The 21,448-nt window shown below is 42.6% G+C and overlaps 16 non-coding genes across 16 annotated transcripts; 8 read left to right on the top strand and 8 right to left on the bottom strand.

Annotated features, from left to right (window-relative positions):
• Window positions 1–15,377: 15,377 nt before the first annotated feature.
• trnaf-gaa (transfer RNA phenylalanine (anticodon GAA)) lies at window positions 15,378–15,450 on the bottom strand. Its single transcript has one exon. It is a non-coding gene; the product is annotated as a tRNA-Phe (tRNA).
• Window positions 15,451–15,721: 271 nt separating this feature from the next.
• Window positions 15,722–15,794, top strand: trnak-uuu (transfer RNA lysine (anticodon UUU)). The gene has a single exon. It is a non-coding gene; the product is annotated as a tRNA-Lys (tRNA).
• Window positions 15,795–15,972: 178 nt separating this feature from the next.
• On the bottom strand, window positions 15,973–16,045 carry trnaf-gaa (transfer RNA phenylalanine (anticodon GAA)). The gene has a single exon. It is a non-coding gene; the product is annotated as a tRNA-Phe (tRNA).
• Window positions 16,046–16,418: 373 nt separating this feature from the next.
• On the top strand, window positions 16,419–16,491 carry trnak-uuu (transfer RNA lysine (anticodon UUU)). The gene has a single exon. It is a non-coding gene; the product is annotated as a tRNA-Lys (tRNA).
• Window positions 16,492–16,780: 289 nt separating this feature from the next.
• Window positions 16,781–16,853, bottom strand: trnaf-gaa (transfer RNA phenylalanine (anticodon GAA)). Its single transcript has one exon. It is a non-coding gene; the product is annotated as a tRNA-Phe (tRNA).
• Window positions 16,854–17,227: 374 nt separating this feature from the next.
• On the top strand, window positions 17,228–17,300 carry trnak-uuu (transfer RNA lysine (anticodon UUU)). The gene has a single exon. It is a non-coding gene; the product is annotated as a tRNA-Lys (tRNA).
• Window positions 17,301–17,588: 288 nt separating this feature from the next.
• Window positions 17,589–17,661, bottom strand: trnaf-gaa (transfer RNA phenylalanine (anticodon GAA)). The gene has a single exon. It is a non-coding gene; the product is annotated as a tRNA-Phe (tRNA).
• A 373-nt stretch (window positions 17,662–18,034) lies between these two features.
• trnak-uuu (transfer RNA lysine (anticodon UUU)) lies at window positions 18,035–18,107 on the top strand. The gene has a single exon. It is a non-coding gene; the product is annotated as a tRNA-Lys (tRNA).
• Window positions 18,108–18,395: 288 nt separating this feature from the next.
• trnaf-gaa (transfer RNA phenylalanine (anticodon GAA)) lies at window positions 18,396–18,468 on the bottom strand. The gene has a single exon. It is a non-coding gene; the product is annotated as a tRNA-Phe (tRNA).
• Window positions 18,469–18,826: 358 nt separating this feature from the next.
• On the top strand, window positions 18,827–18,899 carry trnak-uuu (transfer RNA lysine (anticodon UUU)). The gene has a single exon. It is a non-coding gene; the product is annotated as a tRNA-Lys (tRNA).
• Window positions 18,900–19,188: 289 nt separating this feature from the next.
• On the bottom strand, window positions 19,189–19,261 carry trnaf-gaa (transfer RNA phenylalanine (anticodon GAA)). The gene has a single exon. It is a non-coding gene; the product is annotated as a tRNA-Phe (tRNA).
• A 379-nt stretch (window positions 19,262–19,640) lies between these two features.
• trnak-uuu (transfer RNA lysine (anticodon UUU)) lies at window positions 19,641–19,713 on the top strand. The gene has a single exon. It is a non-coding gene; the product is annotated as a tRNA-Lys (tRNA).
• Window positions 19,714–20,002: 289 nt separating this feature from the next.
• trnaf-gaa (transfer RNA phenylalanine (anticodon GAA)) lies at window positions 20,003–20,075 on the bottom strand. Its single transcript has one exon. It is a non-coding gene; the product is annotated as a tRNA-Phe (tRNA).
• Window positions 20,076–20,448: 373 nt separating this feature from the next.
• trnak-uuu (transfer RNA lysine (anticodon UUU)) lies at window positions 20,449–20,521 on the top strand. The gene has a single exon. It is a non-coding gene; the product is annotated as a tRNA-Lys (tRNA).
• Window positions 20,522–20,810: 289 nt separating this feature from the next.
• Window positions 20,811–20,883, bottom strand: trnaf-gaa (transfer RNA phenylalanine (anticodon GAA)). Its single transcript has one exon. It is a non-coding gene; the product is annotated as a tRNA-Phe (tRNA).
• Window positions 20,884–21,256: 373 nt separating this feature from the next.
• trnak-uuu (transfer RNA lysine (anticodon UUU)) lies at window positions 21,257–21,329 on the top strand. Its single transcript has one exon. It is a non-coding gene; the product is annotated as a tRNA-Lys (tRNA).
• The last annotated feature ends 119 nt before the right edge of the window (window positions 21,330–21,448 follow it).

Raw genomic sequence — 21,448 nt, 5'->3', positions numbered from 1 at the left:
TGACTTTCCTTCAGCGTGTCGTAGATGGTCTCCAAGTGAATGTGGGAGCTGTGCTCTAAATGGAGATAAAAAACACCACATACTGGAATTGTTGATGGAGATCAATCAATCAATCAATCAATGTTTATTTATATAGCCCTAAATCACAAGTGTCTCTAAGGGCTGCACAAGCCACAACAACATCCTCGGTACAGAGCCCACATAAGGGCAAGGAAAAACTCACCCCAGTGGGACGTCGATGTGAATGACTATGAGAAACCTTGGAGAGGACCGCATATGTGGGTAACACCCCCCACCCCCTTTAGGGGAGACCGAATGCAATGGATGTCAAGTGGGTCTGACATAACATTGTGAGAGTCCAGTCCATAGTGGATCTAACATAATAGTGTGAGAGTCCAGTCCATAGTGGATCTAACATAATAGTGTGAGAGTCCAGTCCATAGTGGATCTAACATAATAGTGTGAGAGTCCAGTCCATAGTGGATCTAAAATAATAGTAAGAGCCCAGTCCATAGTGGATCTAACATAATAGTGTGAGAGTCCAGTCCATAGTGGATCTAACATAATATTGTGAGAGTCCAGTCCATAGTGGATCTAACATAATAGTGAGAGTCCAGTCCATAGTGGGGCCAGCAGGAAACCATCCCGAGCGGAGACGGGTCAGCATACTCCATAAAAACATACATAAAAACATACAAAAGTAGTAAAACATGTTTTTGGGAAGAGTTCCTTTTCTCCCAGCCAACAAAATGATCATAAAGAAAAGTATTTTACATTATATCAAAAACATAGTATGACTGTTTTTAAGTAGTTTTTGAATGAGGATTGTTTTTTCCATCCATCCATTTTCTACCGCTTATTCCTTTTGGAGTCGCGGGGGGTCGCTGTTTTTATTCAGGCATTGGTGGAGCTAAGGATAGTATTGTTTTTAATATGTTTGTGCAGCACTTTGCAAACATTTTTGTTGTTTAAATGTGCTATATAAACAAAGTGGATTGGATTGAAAAAGTTCCTGGTAATGTTGGTGGAAAGGGCTAAGCCACATGCTATTGATAAGCTACTAAGTCCACACTGGGCCCTTTCCTGTTTTTGACATTTGCAATTGGATTTGAAACCCTAAATGTTAGAAGTCGGGTGATGTTCTATTAAAGATAAACTCCAACAAACCAACCATTTTCTACCGCTTGTCCCGTTCGGGGTCGCTGTAGCCTATCTCAGCTGCATTTGGGCGGAAGGCGGCGTACACTCTGGACAAGTTGCCACCTCATCGCAGGGCCAACACAGATAGACACACAACATTCACACTCACATTCACACACTAGGGACCATTTAGTGTTGCCAATCAACCTATCTCCAGGTGCATGTCTGTTTTTTATTTCCATTATATTTCAATCATGGTTAGAAATATGCCATTCCAAGGTTATTGTTGCCAATTAGACAGAGGACGGCCAGAGGATCTCCTAAATGATTGGTCAAAAGCCCCTCACGCGACAACAGGGCGCCATGTTTGCTACCAACTTTGAAAGTAAGTTGGCCATACTCGGTCTATACACAGCTCTGCCCCTCCCCCACATTTTCTTGTCTGTTTTTCTTTACTCACTGTACCACTTTTAAAGTAATCTTAGTGGCTGGCACAAAAGGAAGTATTTCCCCTTGTTTTTATTGGTTGTGTAGCGACACTCTTTCAACACAAAGAAGAACAAAACAATATTTTGTTGTGTTAACTATGTCAGTCAAAAACTACTTTTATTATTTTTGATATTTCCCTATTTATCCAACAGACGCCCAGCAGCCCCCCCACATTAAAGAGGAAGAGGAGGAAGTGTGGATCACTCAGGAGGAAGAGTGTCTTAGAAAGCAGGAGGAGGCTGATCTCAGCAAGTTTCCACTGACTGTTGTCTCTGTGAAGACTGAAGACCATGAAGACAAACCACCTGAGTCCTCACAGCTTCATCACAGTCCAAGTAAGCACATATAATTTTATTCTCAGGGCATTCAGTCCATCACAACTGGACTGTTCACTTTGTCTTAGAAGACATTTGACTTCTCATCCAAGTAGTCTTAATCAGTTCATGCTCATAGACTTCAAGTCTTAAATCAGAAGAATGTGTCATCAACATGCATTTTCTCTAGGGATGGGAATCGAAAACCAGTTCATGTACAGATGAGAGGTGGGGGAAATAATCGATTTTAGACGCATCGCAATTCGAACATGGGCAATTGAAAAATCGATGAGTAAGCGTCAATAATCAATGATATATTTATTGTAAATAAAGTAACACAGACCGTTGTAAAGTTTGGCAGCGAGAGAGATCCGACCAGCTCCTTTATTTTAGGACACTAAAGTTCCAGTTTTGCACACATTTCCATTAATTTAATAAATGTAATGGGAATTAATTCAACTGTCTCTGATTACAAATGCGCTGTTTGTAAATGTTGCAAGTTGATAAACGAAAAGAAATGTAAAAATTCATTAATATACCGGGTAAATAAAATAAAAGAAGCATCAAAAATCGATTTTTAATCGGATCGTAGATCCTGAATCGTAATCGGGGACGTAATTGGGGTGGCGTGCCAGCAACTTGAGGGTTCCAGGTTCGATCCCCGCTTCCGCCATCCAAGTCTCTGCCGTTGTGTCCTTGGGCAAGACACTTTGCCCACCTGCCCCCAGTGCCACCTGCAATTGATAAAAGTAGCATAAAGATGTAGACACTGGGTTTCACTATGTAATGCGCTTTGAGTCTCTGGACAACAGCACTATATAAATATAATTCCCTTCACTTCAATCGTACTCGAATCGTGAGATGCCCAAAGATTCCCACCTCTAATCAATTCCTCTGAATCAAATGATTCCTTTAACGATGCAAGTGGATGGGAATGACGTCACTTTGCCATCAGGTCATTTAAAGTTAAAGTACCAATGATTGTCTCACACACACACACTAGGTGTGGCGAAATTATTCTCTGCATTTGACCCATCACCCTTGAACACACCCTTGAAGGTGAGGCGAGCAGAGAGCAGCAGCTCGGGAATCATTTTTGGTGATTTAACCCCCAATTCCAACCCTTGATGCTGAGTGCCAAGCAGGGAGGTAATGGCTCCCATTTTTTTTATAGTCTTTGGTACGACTCGGCCGGGGTTTGAACTCACAACCTACCGATCTCAAGGCGGACACTCTAACCACAAAGGCCACTGAGCAGGTAAACTTGTAATTAGTCTAATAACAAGGCTAATAAGCTTTATATGTTTTATGAACACACCGGAGGGTGTGTTCCAACTATTGTGGGATCACACTCCTCAGCCTTCCCGGTAAGGTCTATTCAGGTGTACTGGAGAGGAGGCTACGCCGGATAGTCGAACCTCGGATTCAGGAGGAACAGTGTGGTTTTCGTCCTGGTCGTGGAACTGTGGACCAGCTCTATACTCTCGGCAGGGTCCTTAAGGGTGCAAGGGAGTTTGCCCAACCAGTCTACATGTGCTTTGTGGACTTGGAGGAGACATTCCACCGCGTCCTTTGGGGAGTGCTCAGAGAATATGGGGCAACGGACTGTCTGATTGTGGCGGTCCGCTCCCTGTATGATCAGTGTCAGAGCTTGGTCCGCATTGCCGGCAGTAAGTCCGACCTGTTTCCAGTGAGGGTTGGACTCCGCCAAGGCTGCCCTTTGTCACCGATTCTGTTCATAACTTTTATGGACAGAATTTCTAGGCCCAGTCAGGGCGTTGAGGGTTAGGAGGCTGCAGGATTAGGTCTCTGCTTTTTGCAGATGATGTGGTCCTGATGGCTTCATCTGGCCAGGATCTTCAGCTCTCACTGGATCGGTTCGCAGCCGAGTGTGAAGCGACTGAGATGGGAATATGCACCTCCAAGTCTGAGTCCATGGTTCTCGCCCGGAAAAGGGTGGAGTGCCATCTCCGGGTTGGGGAGGAGATCTTGCCCTAAGAGGAGGAGTTCAAGTACCTCGGAGTCTTGTTCACGAGTGAGGGAAGAGTGGATCGTGAGATCGACAGGCGGATCGGTGCGGCTTCTTCAGTAATGCGGACGCTGTATCGATCCGTTGTAGTGAAGAAGGAGCTGAGCCGGAAGGCAAAGCTCTCAATTTACCGGTCGGTCTACGTTCCCATCCTCGCCTATGGTCATGAGCTTTGGGTTATGACCGAAAGGACAAGCGGCCGAAATGAGCTTCCTCCGCCGGGTGGCGGGGGTCTCCCTTAGAGATAGGGTGAGAAGCTCTGCCATCCAGGGGAAGCTCTAAGTAAAGCCGCTGCTCCTCCACATGGAGAGGTGCCAGATGAGGTGGTTCGGGCATCTGGTCAGGATGCCACCCAAACGCCTCCCTAGGAAGGTGTTTCGGGCACGTCCAACCGGTAGGAGGCTACGGGAAGACCCAGGACACGTTGGGAAGACTATCTCTCCCGGCTCGCCTGGGAATGCCTCGGGATCCACTGAGATGAGCTGGACGAAGTGGCTGAGCAGAGGGAAGTCTGGGCTTCTCTGCTTAGGTTGCTGCGTAAGAAGATGGATGGATGGATGGATGTTTTATGAAAACAATTATTTGTATCTCGGTTCATTATTTGTATCAACGTGATCACATGATGCCTTTATTTCTGTTTTACCATTTTCGATGCTTTTTTAATGTTTCATGGGTAGCTCTCGTGTCATCAATTGGGCACCCTCGCTTGACCTAATCATACATTTGATGTTTGCGGTGTATAATAAGTGACAAAATACAAACATTTTGTCGTTTAATGACCAATTACATTTCCGCATTCCCTGGATTCATACACGCGCGGATGCAGGGGGTGCATGAATTACAATGTGGAGCAGGTTTTCCCTAACCCGACTCTCGCCAGATCCTTGTAGTTCGCTGAGCTCCACACGAGGATCTGGGCTCGAGGGCATTGCGAACTCCTTCAAGATGGCAAAAAATAATGAACCAATCCGGATCGCCGGGCGGGATTTCATAGATGTGACGTAGCGCCGAAGTGACTGATTCAAACAACAATGGCGGCACGCAGCAAGGAGTCGTGTGCTGACATTGACTCTGCTATTGCAACTGTTTTGCAGCATCGATCAACAACAAACAATGTTGCAACCTTGTGTGGGAACCGCAGGTGCAGAAACACAAAAGAAGCAGTTCCCACACAAGGTTGCAAAATTGTTTGTCAACACTGTCTGCTCTCATTTTCTCGCACATTTGACCCTCTGTCTTGCGGGAATCTTTATTTTCTCACACTCTATCTGCTACAAATTGGAGGCGGGACATTATATAGCTTTGCCAGTGTGGTTTCTTATCACAACCGATCAAGATGGCCAAAAGATACTCTGTGAAGAGGGCCCTGGAATTGTTTTTGGAAGAGAGAGAAGTTTTTGATGATGATGTAGAGCAGACCTGGCCAACCCGCAGCTCGCGAGCCTCATGCGGCTCTTTGGCTGGTTTCATGCGGCTCTTAACTCTGTTATGAGAGTAGCGTATGTGTGTGTGTGTGTGGCCCTTTAAGATATGACAGCATGTGAGGTGAGTGACGTCAGTGAGTGGGTGGGCGAGACAGGTGAGGGAGCGGTAACAGTGAGTTCCTGCAGGTGCTAGTAGCTAGGTGGATGGCTGCGTGCAAGACACCAATAAAGTCACAAAGTTGCAACAAACCGCCGGCCTCATCATTCACCCTCGAGTCCTGAGCTGTAAGGTGAAGGGTGTTACCCCCAAAGTACATCGGCCCTGGAGGAACGTCTCCCCTGCGCTCCTTGACTACGGTCTGGGAGCCGGAAGCAGGAAAGGTGTAACACCTCTATTAGTGCCTTAGTGTTTACCATGAAGTCTTTATTTTGACAGCCCCTGTCTGAGTGCAAACTGAGGCAGTAATTGTCATTGATAAAACTTTCGGCGAATCAAAATTTATGACCAATAAAAACGCAATAAACGTGGACAGAAATTTGACCCGGCAAATATAAACAAAAGAAAACTGACGGAAAACGATAATCGAGACAATAAAAAAAACAAGCACACTGGGCGGTAGGTAAAAAAAAAATCCGCGTTCGGGTGACACGCGGGCTTCAGGAATTGCGCGTCCTTTCTGATTTCAATGCGTAAAAAGACACACAAAGTGTGGTAACGCCAACACTGCTTGACAGTATAACAAAATAAGTCACACTTATATTCTGTAACATTCACAGTTTTAGAAAAAGTGCAGAGGTAGAAATATTCCTAATAACCTCTTGTATACAATGTAAACATAAATAATGCCTCAAAACAAGTGAATTATATTTCAACAAAACACAGCAGACGAGCTCTCGCCCTGCACAGCTGTTTTGTGCTCTGGCCCCTCCCTCAGGAATTCTGCTGCGCGCGCTCACCTCCACAATTTGTTTTGTTTTTAACCCGTTCTTAACCATGGACGTACACTGAAAATACACTCAACCCTAACTCAAAATGCCGGACATTTGAGGCATTTAAGAAACCCCGCCCGGACAGCCCCGCAAAAGAGGACATGACGTATGGTCAGTCTAACATAAGAAGAAGCCGAAGCCGGTTTGAGTGACGTCAAACGTGCACGTGCGTGAGATCACAGTAGTAAACAATTTGTGACAAGTTCACTCTCGATATGGCAGGGAAACAAAGCGCAGCAAAGCGAAAATATGAAGAAGAACACAGGACATTTTTAACAGAGTGGGAGAGTTTATATTTTTTTGTTGAACGTAATGGAAAGCCACTCTTCCTTATATGTCAGGCGTCATTAGCGCATTTCAGAGCTTCAAATCTTCAGCGTCACAAGGAATGCCAGAAGTCCCACTAAGCAACATGCATAGTAACAGAAAAAATATTATATTTTTGTTTGTGGACTTGGTTGAACTGAGAGTTTGTGTGTATGAGACAGTGCACACAATGTTAATTGTTGAAAATAACTGGCCTGTGGTCTTAGTACTGTGGGAGTCATGTTGGTGTGTGTGACATTTACATTAAATCTGGCTGAGCAGAGGTCTGTGTGTCTGTGTCTATGTGTGGGTGTGTGTGTGTGTGTGTGTGTGTGTGTGTGTGTGTGTGTGTGTGTGTGTGTGTGTAAGGGATGGGGTGATGTTCATGTGTGCCCTTGTGTAGGATGTTGCTCTTTGCGGTAACACAGTTAAAAAAAGTGTCTCTTAATCTCTGACTGGTTGGCTGCCCCTGATGTAGAGGGAGAGGATTCAGAAGAAGAGGTTTCAGAATTTGAGGATCACATTTCTGAAAATTCAGAGTCTGACAGTGACTCTGAAGAAGATGATGAGATTGAGCATCAGCCAGTTCCAAAACAAAGACGAGCCACAGCACCAGGCCTCCGGCAGCCATCCCCAGGACCAGGCCGTCGTCAGCCATCCCCAGGACCAGGCCGTCGTCAGCCATCCCCAGGACCAGGCCGTCAGCAGCCATCCCCAGGACCAGGCCGTCAACAGCCAGCCCCAGGACCAAGCAGTCGGCAGCTGGCCCCAGGCCCAGAACAAGCCAGTCAGCATGGAGCAAGTGAGGAAATATGGATGTCAAAAAATTCTGAAATTGAATGGTCTTCTCGCCCAAGAAAAGAGCCACCCCGCAAGGCTGCCAATGTGATAAGTATGCAACCAGGGCCAACACTGATGGCAGTTACTCACACACAGGACATCAAGTCTTCTTTTGAGCTTTTCATCCCAGATTCCATCCAGGAAATTATTCTTGACTGCACTAATTTAGAAGGAAGACGTGTTTTTGGAGAGAGGTGGAAGGAAATGGACCAAACCCAATTACATGCTTACTTCGGAGTTCTCATCCTTGCTGGAGTTTTCAGGTCCAAAGGGGAATCCGTAGAATCCCTGTGGGATGCACAAACTGGCAGAGAAATTTTCCGTGCAACAATGTCTCTGGAAAACTTTCACATCATTTCCAGGATTATCCGCTTTGACAACAGAGATGACAGACCAGCTCGACGGCAGAGAGACAAACTCGCTGCCATCAGGACAGTGTGGGACAAGTGGGTGCGCCGCCTCCCCCTGCTGTACAACCCTGGGCCAAATGTCACCATTGATGAACAGCTGGTGCCATTTAGGGGCCGCTGCCCCTTTCGGCAGTATATACCATCTAAACCTGCAAAGTATGGTGTAAAGATCTGGGCTGCCTGTGATGCCACTTCCTCATATGCTTGGAACTTACAAGTCTACACAGGGAAACCTGATGGAGGAACCCCTGAGAAAAACCAAGGAATGGGAGTTGTCCTCGACATGTCTCAGGGACTCAGTGGACACAACATCACATGCGACAATTTTTTTACCTCGCACAAACTGGGACAGGAGCTCCTGAAGAGGAAGTTGACCATGATTGGAACAATAAGGAAAAACAGCTCAGAGCTCCCACCTCAACTGCTGACTTCAAGGAACAGGCCTGTCAAGTCTTCTAAGTTTGTATACACGGCTGACACCTCCCTGGTATCCTATGTGCCAAAGAAAGGCAAGAATGTGGTACTCATGAGTACACTGCACGGGGATGGAAGAATCTGTGACCAGGAACCTCACAAACCAGAGATCATCATGGATTATAATGCCACAACGGGAGGGGTAGACAACATGGACAAGCTGGTGACGGCCTACAGCTGCAAACAGAGAACTCTACGCTGGCCACTGGTGATATTCTTTGACATGTTGGACATCTCAGCGTACAATGCCTTTGTCATTTGGATGGCACTGAACCCAGAGTGGAAACGAGCGAAGCTCCAGAAAAGACGGCTCTTTCTTGAGGATCTGGGAAAGGCATTGGTGAGACCACAAATCGAGAGAAGGAAACATATCCCCGGAACCCCAGCATCTGCAGCCATGGTGAGGAGGATTCAGGGGGAGAATGCTGGTGCCCTGTCCAACCAACCTACAGAACCACAATCTGCAGAGCCTGAAGTAAGTGTGTGATGCTGTTGCAGTACGTGTCTGGCACTCGTGTCTTGTGAGTGAGTGAGTGAGTGAGTGAGTGAGTGAGTGAGTGAGTGAGTGAGTGAGTGAAAGAGAGAGAGAGGTGTTAGTATAATTCCTGATCTTTTCATTATTCTAGGTTGTGAACACCACCAACAAGAAGAAGCGGTGCGAAGTGTGCAGACCCAAGTTGGACAGGAAAACACAATATACATGCATCAAGTGCAAAAAGTATATCTGCAACACACACACAGTAAAGCTCTGCCACTCATGTGTTGTATAGGCTAGTGGCTCAAGGCCATGTGTTCAATGGGGCTGATGTGTTGTCTTGACTGATATGTTTACTCTGTGTTCATGTCTTCAGCTTGTGTTGTGCACCTGAATGGGTTTTAAATTTCAAGTTCAAAGAAATAAAAGTCAGTAGTTTTGAAAATCCTTGCTTCACTTGTGAATTTGTTTCCACTCATATCTTGATTTTAATTGATTTTCTTTATTATGTTTTTGTTTTAAATAATAAGTTATAAATGTGACCTAACAAAGGTAAAGGGCAAATATTAACCATATATATTGTTTATACTGCTTGTAATTGGGATAAGGTAAACATCTGTTCAGTATTTTAACATACAAGTGTTTCATTGTGAGGCATTAAAAGCCACAAAACGCAACGGGTCCATCAGACCCACAGAGTAACAACAATATGAACATTACACAAGGGTTAAAGGCCTACTGAAATGCGATTTTCTTATTTAAACGGGGATAGCATGTCCATTCTTTGTGTCATACTTGATCATTTCGTGATATTGCCATATTTTTGCTGAAAGGATTTAGTAGAGAACATCGACGATAAATTTCGCAACTTTTGGTCGCTGATAAAAAAAACCTTGCCTGTACCGGAAGTAGCAGATGATATGCGCGTGACGTCACAGGTTGTGGAGCTCCTCACATCTGCACATTGTTTACAATCATGGCCAACAGCAGCGAGAGCGATTCGGACCGAGAAAGCGACGATTTCCCCATTACTTTGAGCGAGGATGAAAGATTTGTGGATGAGGAAAGTGAGAGTGAAGGACTAGAGGGCAGTGGGAGCGATTCAGATAGGGAAGATGCTGTGAGAGGCGAGTGGGACCTGATATACAGCTGGGAATGACTAAAACAGTAAATACACACAAGACATATATATACTCTATTAGCCACAACACAACCAGGCTTATATTTAATATGCCACAAATTAATCCCGCATAACAAACACCTCCCCCCTCCCGTCCATATAACCCGCCAATACAACTCAAACACCTGCACAACACACTCAATCCCACAGCCCAAAGTACCGTTCACCTCCCCAAAGTTCATACAGCACATATATTTCCCCAAAGTCCCCAAAGTTACGTACGTGACATGCACATAGCGGCACGCACGTACGGGCAAGCGATCAAATGTTTGGAAGCCGCAGCTGCATGCGTACTCACGGTACCGCGTCTGCGCATCCAACTCAAAGTCCTCCTGGTAAGAGTCTCTGTTGTCCCAGTTCTCCACAGGCCAATGGTAAAGCTTGACTGTCATCTTTCGGGAATGTAAACAATGAAACACCGGCTGTGTTATCCGGCACAAAAGTCAGGGGGTGCATTCTACGGTGGGGGGTGCATTATCCGGCACAACACCTGCCGCAATACACCGCTTCCCACCTACAGCTTTCTTCTTTGCTGTCTTCATTGTTCATTGAACAAATTGCAAAAGATTCACCAACACAGATGTCTGGAATACTGTGGACTTTTGCGATGAAAACAGACGACTTAATAGCTGGCCACCATGCTGTCCCAAAATGTCCTCTACAATCCGTGACGTCATCATACCGAGACGTTTTCAGCAGGATATTTCGCGCAAAATTTAAAATTGCACTTTAGTTAGCTAACCCGGCCGTATTGGCATGTGTTGCAATGTTAAGATTTCATCATTGATATATAAACTATCAGACTGCGTGGTCGGTAGTAGTGGGTTTCAGTGGGCCTTTATTATCAATTTAAAACCCAGATCAGTTTGGCCAATGAAGATGAAGTCTAATAAAGAAGTACAGCTCTTCTCCAACATCACCATGTGGATCAGCATTAAACGCTCTACTGAAGGCGATAATTATATCATGTATATTGTCTGAATTGTGCAATCCTACCCTGGGCGAGTTGTTTTGGTAGCGGCCAAACTAGCATGTAGTGATGCTGTGAACAGGTGATCCTGTCTGTACTGAGGGAGTTGACTGCGTCCTTTTAGATGCGGCCCGCTTCTTTTTTTCCACCGTGGTCTGAGTTTTGGGACTCTTGTTGCAGTGTACAAAACTTGTCAAAAGGCGAAAAAACTAAGAAAAGGCATGCTGTCTTGTTTATACGTGACTCTTCCTGTGCAGCAAGTGAAGTGGAAGGCTCCGACGTCCCGACAATGTTTCGCCCTGTTTTTTTGCCTGAATGAAGCGTTTGTCTCCAGAGACATGGTTCGCACACAGAGCCATATTCGGCTTGATCTAAAAGTTTGTAAATTGAGGTTCCACTGTAAGTTTCTTACAAGGAGGATATGCCAACCGGAAGATATAGCTCTTGAATGTAAACAAAACTGAGGATCAATATGAATATGGACAGTAATTATAAGTATAGTATCAGTAGATCAATCAATCAATCGATCAATGTTTACTTATATAGCCCTAAATCACGAGTGTCTCAAAGGGCTGCACAAGCCACAACGACATCCTCGGCTCAGATCCCACATCAGGGCAAGAAAAAACTGAACCCAATGGGATGACAATGAGAAACCTTGGAGGGGACCGCAGATGTGCAATGGACGTCGAGTGGATCTAGTCCATAGTGGATCTAACATAATAGTGAGAGTCCAGTCCATAGTGGATCTAACATAATAGCGTGAGAGTCCAGTCCATAGTGGATCTAACATAATAGTGTGAGAGTCCAGTCCATAGTGGATCTAACATAATAGTGAGAGTCCAGTCCATAGTGGATCTAACATAATATTGTGAGAGTCCAGTCCATAGTGGATCTAACATAATATTGAAAGTCCAGTCCATAGTGGATCTAGCATAATATTGTGAGAGTCCAGTCCATAGTGGATCTAACATAATAGTGAGAGTCCAGTCCATAGTGGATCTAACATAATAGTGAGAGTCCAGTCCATAGTGGATCTAACATAATAGTGAGACTCCAGTCCATAGTGGATCTAACATAATAGTGTGAGAGTCCAGTCCATAGTGGATCTAACATAATAGCGTGAGAGTCCAGTCCATAGTGGGTCTAACATATTAGTATGAGAGTCCAGTCCATAGTGGATCTAACATAATATTGTGAGAGTCCAGTCCATAGTGGATCTAACATAATAGTGAAAGTCCAGTTCATAGTGGATCTAGCATAATATTGTGAGAGTCCAGTCCATAGTGGATCTAACATAATAGTTAAAGTCCAGTCCATAGTGGATCTAACATAATAGTGAAAGTCCAGTTCATAGTGGATCTAGCATAATATTGTGAGAGTCCAGTCCATAGTGGATCTAACATAATAGTGAGAGTCCAGTCCATAGTGGATCTAACATAATAGTTAAAGTCCAGTCCATAGTGGATCTAACATAATAGTGAAAGTCCAGTTCATAGTGGATCTAGCATAATATTGTGAGAGTCCAGTCCATAGTGGATCTAACATAATAGTGAGAGTCCAGTCCATAGTGGATCTAACATAATAGTGTGAGAGTCCAGTCCATAGTGGGGCCAGCAGGAGATCATCTTGAGCGGAGACAGGTCAGCAGCGCAGAGACGTCCCCAACTGATGCACAGATGAGTGGTCCACCCTGGGTCCCGACTTTGGACAGCTAGCGCCTCATCTGTGGTCACCGAATGGTCAATACTACAATGTTTTAATCGAAATGTTTTTATTATCAAAAATCTTTTGTCCTTTTTGTTTACAAACTCAGGAAATACGTCTTCTTCGGTACTTTTAAACACTCTGAATGCCTAATATGACTGAGCAATGCTGGACGTATCTAAAACATGTCTTTGTCGTCTTGTGTTCTGCAGACAACTGTGAAGAACGTCTTCTCCCTGAGCAACAGGAGTGGAGCTTCGGGATAGAGCAAGAGGAGCCACAGCCCGCCCACATTACAGAGGAAGAGGAGGTGCCACAAATCCTGCACTTTAAAAAGGAAGAGGAAGACCCACTGACCCCTCACCTTAAAGAGGAAGAGGAGGAACACATAATCAGTCAGGAGGGAGAGCATCTTGGATGGTTGGAGGAGTTTCCATTGACTGGTGTCCCTGTGAAGAGTGAAGATGATGAGGAGAAGGTAGAAGTGGAGTCTCCAAGCAGCAGCTCAACCCAACACATGACAACAGAAGCTGATGGAGACCACTGTGGAGGATCACAAGCAGACAAGCTCTTAGCTCCACTATCAGATAGTGAGGACATAACGTCACACTCTCCTGACACTGATGGTGATGAAGACTCTAAAGATGACATGTCATATCACACTGACAACACACGCTTTAAATGTTTTTACTGTGACAAAACGTTTGCTCATCATTGTAATTTGAAAGAACACATGAGAATACACACTGGGGAAAAACCTTTTTCCTGCTCAGAATGTGGTAAAGGTTTTGCACAAAAAAATGTGTTGAAAGAACACATGAAAATACACACTGGAGAAAAACCCTTTTCCTGCTCAGTCTGCGGTAAAGATTTTGTACGAAGACATTATTTGAAAGTACACATGAGAACACACACCAGAGATAAACCTTTTTCTTGTTCAATCTGCGGTAAAGGTTTTATAGAAAGTACCAATTTAAAAGTACACACGAGAATACACACTGGAGAAAAACCTTTTACCTGTTCAATCTGCGGTAAAGGTTTTGTACAAAGTCAATATTTGAAAGTCCATATGAGAATACACACCGGAGAAAAACCTTTCATCTGTTCAATCTGTAGTAAAGGTTTTGTACGCAGTCAATATTTGAAAGTACACATGAGGATACACACTGGTGAAAAAACATATTCATGTACAAGCTGTGACAAAAGCTTTTGTGAACGATCGAACCTTGTTCGGCACATGAGAAGACACACTGGAGAGAAAGTGTTTAGTTGCAATGTGTGTGATGAAAGATTCTCTTATAAGTACCAGTGTAAGAAACACAAGTGTGCTGGTGAGAACAGCAGCAGCAAATGAAGCTGCAGGATTTGAAATAAACAAAAACATCAGCACACAGAATATGTGCTTACATCATTGTTGTGTGTGTGTAAAACAATCTTGTTAATGTGCTTCTACCATTAATAGGTTGGATTTCTTTTTTTATAATGGTTTTGTTCAGTCAAGTACATGCATTAATATACAACATTGTGTACTTTTGTTTAAAAATGAACTGAATAATTTGACTGAAAAGGTGAGCGTAAACAGTGCAAAACATGTTACATACAAAAATACCATGTGTATATAGATATTTATAATTAACTTTTAGACTTATTAATACGTGTTTTACAAAGTTTTTTTTTAAATGAAGCGTTACATATTTTTATTTCTAATTGTAAATGATTCCGCAGATGACCTCCTTTATATGATGTACATATTTGTTTTACATTTGTTCATACCTTTGCTTTTGAGTACACATAAATAAATCCCTCTTAGTTCATATTTACTGGTTCACATCTGAAACATCTTCTGGACCACTTCTGGAAGCATATTATTATTTACTTTATACCTTTTAACAGTTACAAAAACCGTTTACTTTATGAATGATTTGTTGGGTCTGGATAATCCATGTTATTAATTGTCTTTATTAGTCCTTTTTGTAATAAAAATGTTGTTTTGTGATTATAGTTGTATATGTATGTCCCCAGACCTTTATACAACAAGGAATGTATGCATCAACAAATGTTGGGTACAATAAATGTCGATAATATCTGTTGAGTGAGTATTTTTGTTCTATTTAATATTGCTGTTATTTTTATTTGTTGTTCTTTCTAAGATATGTATGTAGTTTCCAACTTACTTTATCATCTATGAAAACTCCTAAAAATGTGACTACTTTTACTCTTTTTATTTCAGTATTATCCACGTCATAAATTGTGTTTTACACTTTTGCATTGTCCAAATATGATATATTTAGTTTAATTGAAGTTTAGTCACAGTTTATTGATGTCCAGCCATTTTTTTATGGTCAAGTTCTTTCTGGATAAAATAAGGTCAGAGCTAAATCAAACAGTAATGAAGATGAATAATGGAAGGTTATTATATACATAATTATATATAATTACACTCAGTAGTGACAATTAATGACATTTTCATCCAGTTCATTTTATTTGAGGAAAGTGAAATATGCAAAACAATAGAAGAATATTAATATCAGCAGTCAATATTCAAACTTTGTGAAGCTGAGCTATTTTGATGGAGGATGCCATAAAAGCCTCCTCAGTAATGACACTAGGTCAAGACAACACACTACTATGCTGAAACCCGGGATTGAACCAGGGACCTTTAGATCTTCAGTCTAACGCTCTCCCAACTGAGCTATTTCAGCTGAGTTAAAAACTACTACACTACTTCAGCTGAAACCCACCCACCTGGATCCACTTTTTGAAATACACCTAAGACTTACCTGTTGCTGACATTTGAATGCAAAAAGGAAACTAAAACTGGCTTAATCTTCAATAGTTCTAGTTCAAGCAATTGGCAAGCTTGAGCTTTGACAGTTCCCAGCATTTCACTAAACATTCTAACTAATTTACTTTTAGATGAGGGTGCCAGTATTGTTCTTCTCTCCAACCATGGGCAATATGCAGGTAAAAAGAGCCTGGATAGCTCAGTCGGTAGAGCATCAGACTTTTAATCTGAGGGTCCAGGGTTCAAGTCCCTGTTCAGGCGGTTGATCTCTTTACCTTCCAGCATAAGCTAAAACAACATAATAGTCATCCAGGTTAAACATGACAACTGATTTTAAGACAGCGCCATTAAGACAAGCAGGTCACAGACATCTTTTAATAGAGTACATGCCATAAAAGTCTCCTCAGTAATGACACTAGGTCAAGAGACCACACTACTTTGCTGAAAACCGGGATTGAACCAGGGACCTTTAGATCTTCAGTCTAACGCTCTCCCAACTGAGCTATTTCAGCTGAGTTGAAAACTACTTCTTCTGAAACCCACCCACCTGGATCCACTTTTTGAAATACACCCAAGGACTTACCTGTTTCTGACATTTGAATGCGAAAAAGAGGCCTTCGCAGAAGCTTGTCACAGCATAATTTTGATCAGCAGAACAGAGACTTAAATTCCAGAAACTCAGGGACTTCTTTCTTTGTCTGCACCTTCTCTGTCTATGATGATTTAAAACTGACTTAACCGTCAATAGTTCTAGTTCAAGCAATTGGCAAGTTTGAGCTTTGACAGTTCCCAGCCTTTCACTAAACATTTTAACTAATTTACTTTTAGATGAGGGTGCCAGTATTGTTCTTCTCTCCAACCATGGGCAATATTCACGTAAGAAGAGCCTGGATAGCTCAGTCGGTAGAGCATCAGACTTTTAATCTGAGGGTCCAGGGTTCAAGTCCCTGTTCAGGCGGTTTATCTCTTTACCTTCCAGCATAAGCTTATTTTCTGCTACCGAAAAGACATCAAGAGCAGTCCTGTATTTGTATGTGAAACAGCACGATGTAATAGTCAAATTAAGAAAAAACATTGGCAATAGTACAATACACCATAAAACAACATAATGGTTATCCAGGTTAAACATGACAACTGATTTTAAGACTGCGCCATTAAGACAAGCAGGTCACGGACATCCTTTTCATAGAGTACATGCCATAAAAGACTCCTCAGTAATGACACTAGGTCAAGAGACCACACTACTATGCTGAAACCCGGGACTGAACCAGGGACCTTTAGAACTTCAGTCTAACGCTCTCCCAACTGAGCTATTTCAGCTGAGTTAAAAAACACTTCAGCTGAAACCCACCCATCTGAATCCACTTTTTAAAATACACCCAATTACTTACCTGTTGCTGACATTTTAATGCAAAAAAAGAGGCCTTTGCAGAAGATTGTCACATCATATTTTTGGTCAGCCGAACAGAGACTTAAATTCCAGAAACTCAGGGACTTCTTTCTTTGTCTGCACTCTCTCTGTCTATGATGATTTAAAACTGGCTTAACCGTCAATAGTTCTTGTTCAAGCAATTGGCAAGCTTGAGCTTTGACAGTTCCCAGCCTTTCACTAAACGTTCTAACTAATTTACTTTTAGATGAGGGTGCCAGTATTGTTCTTCTCTCCAACCATGGGCAATGACTAAGTAAAAAGAGCCTGGATAGCTCAGTCGGTAGAGCATCAGACTTTTAATCTGAGGGTCCAGGGTTCAAGTCCCTGTTCAGGCGGTTGATCTCTTTACCTTCCAGCATTAGCTTATTTTCTGCCACCGAAAAGACATCAACAGCAGTCCTGTATTTGTATGGGAAACAGCACGATTTAATGGTCAAATTAAGAAAAACATTGGCAAAAGTACAATACACCATAAAACAACATAATAGTTATCCAGGTTAAACATGAAAACTGATTTTAAGACTGCGCCAGCAAGACAAGCAGGTCACAGACATCCTTTTAATAGAGTACATGCCATAAAAGACTCCTCAGTAATGACACTAGGTCAAGAGACCACACTACTATGCTGAAACCCGGGACTGAACCAGGGACCTTTAGAACTTCAGTCTAACGCTCTCCCAACTGAGCTATTTCAGCTGAGTTAAAAAACACTTCAGCTGAAACCCACCCACCTGAATCCACTTTTTAAAATACACCCAATTACTTACCTGTTGCTGACATTTGAATGCAAAAAGGAGGCATTCGCAGAAGATTGTCATAACATATTTTTGGTCAGCAGAACAGAGACTTAAATTCCAGAAACTCAGGGACTTCTTTCTTTGTCTGCACTCTCTCTGTCTATGATGATTTAAAACTGGCTTAACCGTCAATAGTTCTTGTTCAAGCAATTGGCAAGCTTGAGCTTTGACAGTTCCCAGCCTTTCACTAAACGTTCTAACTAATTTACTTTTAGATGAGGGTGCCAGTATTGTTCTTCTCTCCAACCATGGGCAATGACTAAGTAAAAAGAGCCTGGATAGCTCAGTCGGTAGAGCATCAGACTTTTAATCTGAGGGTCCAGGGTTCAAGTCCCTGTTCAGGCGGTTTATCTCTTTACCTTCCAGCATTAGCTTATTTTCTGCCACCGAAAAGACATCAACAGCAGTCCTGTATTTGTATGGGAAACAGCACGATTTAATGGTCAAATTAAGAAAAACATTGGCAAAAGTACAATACACCATAAAACAACATAATAGTTATCCAGGTTAAACATGAAAACTGATTTTAAGACTGCGCCAGCAAGACAAGCAGGTCACAGACATCCTTTTAATAGAGTACATGCCATAAAAGTCTCCTCAGTCGAGACACTAGGTCAAGAGACCACACTACTTTGCTGAAAACCGGGATTGAACCAGGGACCTTTAGATCTTCAGTCTAACGCTCTCCCAACTGAGCTATTTCAGCTGAGTTAAGAATTACTTCAGCTGAAACCCACCCACCTGGATCCACTTTTTGAAATACTCCCAAGGACTTACCTGTTGCTGACATTTGAATGCAAAAAGGAGGCCTTCGCAGAAGATTGTCATAACATATTTTTGGTCAGCAGAACAGAGACTTAAATTCCAGAAACTCAGGGACTTCTTTCTCTGTCTATGATGATTAAAAACTGACTTAACCGTCAAAAGTTCTAGTTCAAGCAATTGGCAAGCTTAAGCTTTGACAGTTCCCAGCATTTCACTAAACATTCTAACTAATTTACTTTTAGATGAGGGTGCCAGTATTGTTCTTCTCTCCAACCTTGGGCAATATTCATGTAAAAAGAGACTGGATAGCTCAGTCGGTAGAGCATCAGACTTTTAATCTGAGGGTCCAGGGTTCAAGTCCCTGTTCAGGCAGTTGATCTCTTTACCTTCCAGCATAAGCTTATTTTCTGCTACCGAAAAGACATCAAGAGCAGTCCTGTATTTGTATGTGAAACAGCACGATGTAATAGTCAAATTAAGAACAAACATTGGCAATAGTACAATACACCAGAAAACAACATAATGGTTATCCAGGTTAAACATGACAACTGATTTTAAGACTGCGCCATTAAGACAAGCAGGTCACGGACATCCTTTTAATCGAGTACATGCCATAAAAGACTCCTCAGTAATGACACTAGGTCAAGAGACCACACTACTTTGCTGAAACCCGGGATTGAACCAGGGACCTTCAGATCTTCAGTCTAACGCTCTCCCAACTGAGCTATTTCAGCTGAGGTAAAACCTACCGGTACTTCAGCTGAAACCCACCCACCTGGATCCACTTTTTGAAATACACCCAAGGACTTACCTGTTGCTGACATTTGAATGCAAAAAGGAGGCCTTCGCAGAAGATTGTCACAGCATAATTTTGGTCAGCAGAACAGAGACTTAAATTCCAGAAACTCAGGCCCTTCTTTCTTTGTCTGCACTCTCTCTGTCTATGATGATTTAAAACTGGCTTAACCTTCAATAGTTCTTGTTCAAGCAATTGGCAAGCTTAAGCTTTGACAGTTCCCAGCTATTCACTAAACATTCTAACTAATTTACTTTTAGATGAGGGTGCCAGTATTGTTCTTCTCTCCAACCATGGTCAATATTTACATAAAAAGAGCCTGGATAGCTCAGTCGGTAGAGCATCAGACTTTTAATCTGAGGGTCCAGGGTTTTAGTCCCTGTTCAGGTGGTTTATCTCTTTACCTTCCAGCATAAGCTTATTTTCTGCCACCGAAAAGACATCAAGAGCAGTCCTGTATTTGTATGTGAAACAGCACGATTTAATAGTCAAATTAAGAAAAAACATTGGCAATAGTACAATACACCATAAAACAACATAATGGTTATCCAGGTTAAACATGACAACTGATTTTAAGACTGTGCTATTAAGACAAGCAGGTCACAGACATCCTTTAAATAGAGTACATGCCATAAAAGCCTCCTCAGTAATGACACTAGGTCAAGAGACCACACTACTTTGCTGATACCCGGGATTGAACCAGGGACCTTCAGATCTTCAGTCTAATGCTCTCCCAACTGAGCTATTTCAGCTGAGATAAAACCTACTTCAGCTGAAACCCACCCACCTGGATCCACTTTTTGAAATACACCCAAGGACTTACCTGTTGCTGACATTTGAATGCAAAAAGGAGGCCTTTGCAGAAGATTGTCACAGCATAATTTTGGTCAGCAGAACAGAGACTTAAATTCCAGAAACTCAGGCCCTTCTTTCTTTGTCTGCACTCTCTCTGTCTATGATGATTTAAAACTGGCTTAACCTTCAATAGTTCTAGTTCAAGCAATTGGCAAGCTTGAGCTTTGACAGTTCCCAGCATTTCACTAAACATTCTAACTAATTTACTTTTAGATGAGGGTGCCAGTATTGTTCTTCTCTCCAACCATGGGCAATATTCATGTAAAAAGAGCCTGGATAGCTCAGTCGGTAGAGCATCAGACTTTTAATCTGAGGGTCCAGGGTTCAAGTCCCTGTTCAGGCGGTTTATCTCTTTACCTTCCAGCATAAGCTTATTTTCTGCTACCGAAAAGACATCAAGAGCAGTCCTGTATTTGTATGTGAAACAGCACGATTTAATAGTCAAATTAAGAAAAGACATTGGCAATAGTACAATACACCATAAAACAACATAATGGTTATCCAGGTTAAACATGACAACTGATTTTAAGACTGCGCCAGCAAGAGAAGCAGGTCACAGACATCCTTTTAATAGAGTACATGCCATAAAAGCCTCCTCAGTAATGACACTAGGTCAAGAGACCAGACTACTATGCTGAAAGCAGGGATTGATCCAGGGACCTTCAGATCTTCAGTATAACGCTCTTCCAACTGAGCTATTTCAGCTGAGTTAAGAACTACTTCAGCTGAAACCCACCCACCTGGATCCACTTTTTGAAATATACCCAAGGACTTACCTGTTTCTGACATTTGAATGCGAAAAAGAGGCCTTCGCAGAAGCTTGTCACAGCATAATTTTGGTCAGCAGAACAGAGACTTAAATTCCAGAAACTCAGGGACTTATTTCTTTGTCTGCACCTTCTCTGTCTATGATGATTTAAAACCGGCTTAACCGTCAATAGTTCTAGTTCAAGCAATTGGCAAGCTTGAGCTTTGACGGTTCCCAGCTAATCGCTGAACATCCTAACTAATTGAATTCTTGTTGAGGGTGCCAGTAATGTTCTTCTCTCAAACCATGGGCAATGACTAAGGAAAAAGAGCCTGGATAGCTCAGTCGGTAGAGCATCAGACTTTTAATCTGAGGGTCCAGGGTTCAAGTCCCTGTTCAGGCGGTAAAGCTCATTATCTTCCAGCAAAAGCTAATTTTACCATGAATTGATTAACGTGGACCCCGACTTAAACAAGTTGAAAAACTTATTGGGGTGGTCAATTGTACGGAATATGTACTGTA

The sequence above is a fragment of the Nerophis lumbriciformis genome, linkage group LG26, assembly GCF_033978685.3.
Source record: "Nerophis lumbriciformis linkage group LG26, RoL_Nlum_v2.1, whole genome shotgun sequence".
In the NCBI taxonomy this organism is placed as follows: domain Eukaryota; kingdom Metazoa; phylum Chordata; class Actinopteri; order Syngnathiformes; family Syngnathidae; genus Nerophis; species Nerophis lumbriciformis.
The sequence above is the reverse complement of the archived record's forward strand: the minus strand, read 5'-3'. Positions and strand labels throughout refer to the sequence as shown.